The 7,833-nt window shown below is 36.8% G+C and overlaps 1 pseudogene; it reads right to left on the bottom strand.

The window, feature by feature from the left end:
* Positions 1–3,274: 3,274 nt before the first annotated feature.
* On the bottom strand, positions 3,275–4,058 carry LOC110098627 (annotated as a pseudogene).
* Between the last annotated feature and the right edge of the window lie 3,775 nt (positions 4,059–7,833).

Below are 7,833 nucleotides of genomic sequence, written 5' to 3'. Positions count from 1 at the left end.
CTACCAAACTGGATGGTAGCCCTGGTGTTGCCAGTAGTGATCACAACATTCACTAGTTGGATGCTAGCACCATGTCCCACTTGAACTGTAAATGCAGTGTTCTGTAGATTCATTTGCATAAATGAAAGGTAAGGGTTAGTAATCATTATCTGATACGTCACCCCATGCTTTCAAAATACAGAGACTTACACAAAACATAGAAATAAAAATAATCAGCATAAGCAAGCAATTAAAATAAAATTTAAAAACTCAGCTAAATGTTAAATAAATTTGTTGAATGATCATTTTAGAATATCTGAAACATTGGTTCACTAAATAATCATATTAAAAGATTTAAATTTTAAATACGGATTGATGTGGCTGCTATTATAGCAATGAGATGACTAGCCAAAGATGGAAAGAGAAACTAATCCCTAATAGAGTCGCCAGAAATTTATGGGCTCCAAAAATTCGGCCCTAGCCTCCGCCCGCACTGTTTGCTTTTTTTTTCAGCGAGGGAGTTTTAACGGAATAAGTTCGGGGTAAATTTTGGAAGGCAGATGGGTTTGTAGATAAGACACTACCCAGAGATTTTGCCCTCATTTTGTGAGGACTTTATGATATAAGTTCTGGTTTCCTATAGGCACAAGTCCCTATAGTTAATTACCCCTCCATATAACGAGAGAAAATTTTTTATTAAGGCTAGTCGTTAATCAAATACATATAAATATGTAGTATCTCGCATATAGTAGCAGCATTGGTTTGAATTTGGGAATTGGGTTTGGATTTGGAAATTGAGTTATCTTTTAGAAATTTGGAAAGGTTTAATATTTAAAATTAGAAATTTTATCATCTTTCACTTAAAGCGAATGGTGAGAGAATCAATGATGGACCCGATCAAGATCCCATGGTTCTGTCATCCGAGCCATCGCGGACCTTGGTCTACTTAGTCAGAGGAGGTAGTTGACCCAACCTGACAGAAGGATCCTCGTTGGCAGCCATGGGATGCTTCGTCCAAGGGTACCTTATAGACCTGTGGTGGATATTTACCTATGGGAACAAATTTGAATCCACCTTAGCTAATATAGGGCTTTGTGCCCTATCGATCATATTTTATTGATCTATACCTCAAGAATTTGATGTCATTAAGGAAAGTATTGGCTTTGTCCATAACCGGTATTTCGTGGTGCCATTTAGCGACAAAACCACTCAGTTTAGAGGGCCTCGGGTCATAACTGTTTGTCCTACAATGCCATTTGGCAGCAAAAGTGCCGGTCAGAGGACACGTATGACATCCTTAATGATAGGAGATTATTTGAGAATGGATACTAGTAATATCTTTGACTAATTATTAGCTCTTAGTGAGCCAAAGTAAACTTCAATTTATCCATCCCGGCAAATTGTTATGGAGGGTGGATGGATTTTACTTTTAAGTGGTGTATGGTTAGATTTCAGTTTTAAATATTTTTGAATTTCTGGATTTTAGATGATCTTGGATTTTGGAATGATTTTTGGGTATTTGGGATGACATTTTGAATTCGTTGGAATGGACCCCTTCGGTTGAGATTTTTGTTCAACATGGCTATCATCAGGGTATTTGGCGTCATTTTCATTTAAAAATATTTGAATTTTGTGGATGAACCTTATCCATTATCTATTGATCTGTCAACATAGGGTCAGGTTTTGTAGGCTTTATACTTTTATTAGTGAATTCATATTATTATAGGTCTTGAAGACCTAATATGAATGCATTAAAATAAATATATCGATCACCACCACCGTATATTTTTTTGATTGTTCGAACCATGTTGACTCCTATTGATCAGTATAGAAGGATCAGGTTTAAACTTGAATTCACGTATTGACCCGTGCAGCATCCCTAGACATCACGTGTGTACTCATAACACGCTCGCCGGGGCCCATGGGGGTGTTTGGGGGTATTTTATAATTAAACCATGTTGACTCCTTTTACTTAGTAAGGAGGATCGGGTTTCATAGGCCTTATACCTTTGTTATTGAATTCTCATGATTATAGGCCTTGAAGGCCTAATATGATTGTATTAAAATAAATATACCAGTCTCCACAACCATATATTTATTTGAAGGTTTGAACCCTATCAACTTCTATTGATCTGCATATAAGGATCGAGTTCAAACTTGAATTCACTTATCGACCCGTACAACATCCTTTGACGTCACATGTGTATAAATAACACGCTTGTTGGGGCCCATACTAATTTTGTGATTGCATTTATCCCTTGTATACCTATGTTTATACAAGCTAAGTGCACATACGGGGTATTCTTGGAATATTTATAGACGCCTTCTGTCTGCTTGCATAAATGTAGCAGATCCGGTGGCATAGCATTGCAGCTTATAGATGCCTTTTGTCTGCTTGCATGAGTGTTGCAGATCTGATGGCGTTGCATAGCAGCTCATTGAGTGAGTTGTTTGCTGCTTTGTACAGGTAGAATGTCGTAGTTCTTTGTATTTTTCTTATGGAACTTACATATTGAATTTATAACGGGTCTTTGAAAATTTGTATTTTTTTTGCATCCCTTGCTTTTACTAATAGAGGACCTGTCTATTTGTCTATGGTTGAGTAATATTAATTACATGGGAGTTATATTCTTTTTTCTTTTTAATTATTCAAAGAGGTCGTCTCCTTTAATTCAATCCATATTGAATCCCCTTACTTATAGGGGACAGGGGCATCTACTTTCCACTGTCTTATTACAGGTTATATGGGTATCTTAGCACTTATTGCCGGCTTTTTGTATATTTGTCTTCAACTAGACTATGTATTCATTCTATATTCTCATTGGTTGCGGGGTTGGATACCTTCATTTGTATCTTGATGCCGATCACGGAGCATTACTACATTCATAAAATCTTGCTCTGTTGCTATAGAAGATAGGTGTATTTATGCTTTTTGCTTCTTACAAGATGCGTTGTATTTGACTTCATGTTAACATAAACCATAGGATGTGGCATTATAAATCTGATAATCACTTAATGCTGATTGGAAATCTTCATGTCATTGATTACAAGTATGTCATTATATCCTCCATACGTACTCGTAATCATTGCAATTATCTCAAGTAGATTGATTGCATGAATTTTCATCCTCATTCATGAGTGAGGGGTATTTGTAAGCTCTTCATCCAACATAAGTTCTAGTATACTTCTCTTACACTTAATTAGCAGTTGCTTTCTCACCACTCATAATTTCAGTTTAAGCATGATATTGAGCTCCATCATGCTTGGTTCCAACTTTATGTCATCATGAGATTGGTTATATGTTCGTTGTTCTAGAACTAATCTCATATGATTTTTCAAGAAAGGGTAAAATGGCATCTCGCTCACAATGCCCATAATAACACGAGCATAAAAGTGAAGATAATATACTTCATTGGGAGATGCCAACCTCTTGTAAATAATAGTCATGGCCAATTTGCAATACGTTATGTTTCAGATGTTCAGCTCAAACATGATGCAATATTTGGTTGCTGACTATAATTCTAGTACCCTTATCAATGAAGACACAACAAGATGAATTTAGTTGGATTGGAGCTTCAATTTCCATGATGTTCTGCTTCTTGTTGTAATGATAAGAATATAATCCATATGGCATGGCCTTTATGGACTTCTTGTCGCAGACAAGCTTGGAATAAGTATCACATGGGATAACATCATTCATTACATCAATTAAAACATCCTGATCTATAGAATCATATGCTTTTGCTACATTAACAACAACAATGTGCAACTTTAAAAAATGCTGATCTCTTTCTCACTCTAGGAATAAAATGATATAGTCTTTGGTAGATTTCATTATAATCAAACACAGAAGTTCCTAATTTGTTTGGATCGTCAACCTTTATAGTTTGGAGTGCTACATAAAACTCTTGCAGAGTAGAATTAACTGACTTGTACCAAACAAATCTGCTTTTCCCTTTCACTGCCTTGACATGAATTCTAGCATTTTTCTTGTATGTGAATTGGAACTTTGATGGTGCTTTGAGATTTGCTAAGGGTCTTATATTATTACTTGCTTTCAACATCACAATAATGTTCATTGAAGAGACTTTGAATCAACATTGGCAATCCAATTGGATTTTTTTTTATCTTGCTTTCATCATTTGTAGATGAGGTATGCTCAATTTTTCCACTCACATTTATTGGTGTCCCAATAGTTTACATAGGATCAATATAATTATTTATAAATCCTCTTAACTTCATTGCTCATAAAGGAGATGTTAAGGATTTCATACACCATGAGTTTTTGTTTGCTTATGTGAGATTCCAATGATTCAAAAATTTGTATGATAATTCCAATATTTCATTGGAAATATTATATTATTGTTCAGTGAAATTCCTTATTAATAATTTATTTTCCCCCTTTTTTTTATTTAATGTCATTCTTCTACGTTCAAATTCATTTGATTCCATTGTTCATTTGGGTCCAATTCAGGTTCCCTGTCGTCCAAATCGTTCAAGTTTAATTGCATGTCCAAGTCTCATTTAGTCCAAATCAAGTTTTGGTGAGTTCAAATGTTCAAGTCCTTCTTCCTTTCATTCGATTGTTCAAATCGAATGCAAATTCAAGTCCCCTGTAATTCGTTCAAGTTTGGATTAAATGCTTGCAAGTTTGATTAATGTTCAATTAATGTTCTTTATTAGAGTCCAAGTTTGAGTTCAAATTGCCCACATTTTGTCCAAGTCTTGTCCATGATTCACTGAAAATTTTGGCAGCCTCTCGGTGTCTCCCCCGTTTAGGGGAAACTACATAAAACTGGGCCTCCCCATGCTAGATAAAAGAGTGTACAGTTGGTGCCCTCATACGAGGATACCGCGGCCGTGAAATCTTCAACCCCACCACGCTAGAGAAAGGAGTGTATGGGTCTTCGGCAGCTGTTGCAAGAAAACAATGTCATTTTCCCATGAGTAGGTACTTATGAGTATACCCGTCTCGCCGTAGGCGTCGCACCATGTTCCCATCCCACCATGCTAGAGAAAATCATGTATGGACGGTTTTTCGGTGCGCCACGAACGCCAAAAAAGAGATGATTTCCCGTCTCGTCGTAGGCGCCGCATCGGGTTCCCTTCCCACCACGCTAGAGAAAATCGTCTATGGGCAGTTTGCCAGTGCTCCGCGAATACCGAAATGAGAATCTGAGTTGGAAATTCACACCTTCGTGAAGGTTGGCGACGATAATGAGATGCATAAAACACAACAAATTTTCCTTCTTTTTTTATTTTCTCATTCTCTTTTTTTTTTAACATTTCTTTCTTTTTTTTTTTTGAAACCTCTCCACACTCTTTTTTATTTACTAATTAGTAATGCTAATAGTGTGACTAACAATGTCAGTAATATTACTTAATAACATTAACTATACTACAAAATACAAACTGACATTAGTAGAAGGAAATAGAAATAAAATATCTGAAAGATAAAGAAGTCTAATATTCAGATGCAGACTTATGATGGGCTTTGGGTTAACTGTTGCTGGACTGAAGTTTGGGAGGGAGAGGCTTTGTGTAATGGAATGTTAGCTTGGTAGGTGGGCTGATTTAGAGAAGTAACAAATATTTTGGTATATTTTCTTCTGAAGTGGTGGGCCTTTTTTTCCGCTGTTGCTCAAGTGGGGGCTGAGTTGGGATGTAGGAAATATCCTATGAGCTCTAATGAATGAGAAAGTGAGCTAGCTATTTTTAATAGGCTGCTAAAAATAGAAAACAACAAAATAAGGCACTCATTTATCTTTTTTTTTGTTGATTGGACCTTTGCTTTTTAAAGAGAATCTCTGTAAGTGTATGGGAGTGATGCAAAATTTGGTGCAGTAGTCAGGAAGGCTCCCGTGGTGAAGAATCTATTGGCATTGAGTGTAAGTGGGAGATAAGACAAAATAATACAAACAGAAGAAATCTTGCTCTGTTGTTTTCCACGTGAAACGAAGCTTAGAAAAACTGCTACATGCTGCTATAAAAAGGGAGATGAGTGGAGAAATCAACATAGCTAACTAAAATCAGATAAGAGAGAAGGAAAGAAAATTTCCGTAGAATTTGCAGGTTATTATGATCTGCACGTGAGACAAGAGAAGACAATGATTCTTCTTGTAAAATAGGAGTAGACAACTTGGAGACTGGTCCAGCGTGGGGTGAGATGGACAAACTAGGGAGTTTAGGTCGTATGTAATGGAGAAGATGTGTTACTGTTGCTAAAAGCGACTTGCCTGAGATGAGGTAACCAGCAGTTTGAAGGAAGTGGGGCTCGGCTGATAGGTAAGCTGCAAACCGCGGATAGGTCTGTGCAAGTTTCACGTGAAGGATAGTGGAGGTTGCCAGACATAACTTCTTTGCTGTTTGCTGTCACAAGATTTGGATTTCACTACTGAAGCCATGCAGTAGAGGTGGAAAAGAAGAGGAAGTGTTGAGGGTGTGGACGTTTTTATCGGAGTTGAAGGGAGTTAGTGTCCATGAAGGCCAAAAAACTAGAAGGCTATTTTATTTTAATTTGATTTCACCACAAGTGAGGAAGTTGAAGCCAGCTATAGAAAGTGATGGGATTTGATCGGAGATAGCCAAATTTTGACTAAACGAGGTATTGCATTTAATTCAAGTTTGGTATTTTCCTTGTTGGGCATCTGAATGTTTGCTAAAATTTTATTGAGTTAATGCCATTTTAATGTTCTAGTCATTTATGCATTTAATTTAGAATGACAAAGCTGTATTAGTTGACTCAAAATGCATCGATTTGCATGCTTCCTCATTTTGCATGCAACTTCGCTTCGCTTTACATGTTAAATTCTCCGAATATCAAAATTGGACAAATTGATAGTGCATTTAGGATATTGCCGACATTCCGGTCACAATGACATAGTCTATTAAATGATCGGACTTCGTTTGGGCGATGCCGAGGCCAAATTCCCTTAAAATGCATGTTGCTGCTTTGGAACTGCCTCGATTTGCACACACAACACCATTCGAATAAATTGATAGTGCATTTAGGTTATTAATGGTGTTCTGAACACAATGACACAGTCCATTTCGAGATCAGACATCATTTGAATAGCGCCGAGCGAACTTTTCTTTGAAATTCACACTTTGCATCAGGACGCATGTCGATCTCCTTGCATGTTTTAATTTGCACAATTTTGCTGTCATTCCTGAGTATTTGGGATGTTCTGAATCCAGTGGCAGAGTTTGTTTCACGGTCGGACTTTATTTGGCAATGTCGAGGCCTATTCTCCTCGATATACGTGTTTTATCTCAAAATTAGTGCTACTAATCCAGATGCTTTAAATTGAATATAGAAAGTGTAGTTCATTTGTATTTGCAATATTCTAATCGCAATGGCAAAATCCATTTTACAAACAAACATCATTTGGATAGTGGCGAAGTCAATTTTTCTCAAAATTCATGTCACTAATTTGGATGATCCAAATTAAAAATAGAAAATGTGGTTTTTGGGTATTTGCGATATTCTTGTCGCAATGGCAAAATCCATTTTGCTAACGGACATCATTTGTATAGCGACAAGGTTAATTTTCCTCAAAATTTGTATTGTTGCATCGTGATCCATGCCACCATTTCGAATGCTTCAAACTGAATAAACAAGAAGTAGTTTTCATAGGTTTGCAACATTCTGAATGTAACGATGAAATCTGTTCGTCGATTCGACGTCGTTTGATCAGCCTCGTGCTTTAATTTCTGGTGTCGGTCATCCCTTTTGACCGATCTCATTCGGCTTGAATGTGAGAGGCCTCGACCTAACAAAATTTGATGTCCTGATCGTACTGCCACTGTCCGTTTGACAATTAGAGGTTGTTTGACCCTTCAAGTGATGAATTC

Source organism: Dendrobium catenatum, unplaced genomic scaffold, assembly GCF_001605985.2.
Source record: "Dendrobium catenatum unplaced genomic scaffold, ASM160598v2 fragScaff_scaffold_1410, whole genome shotgun sequence".
Taxonomy (NCBI): Eukaryota; Viridiplantae; Streptophyta; class Magnoliopsida; order Asparagales; family Orchidaceae; genus Dendrobium; species Dendrobium catenatum.
Note: the sequence above shows the minus strand (reverse complement) of the source record. Positions and strands in the feature narration are given on the sequence as shown.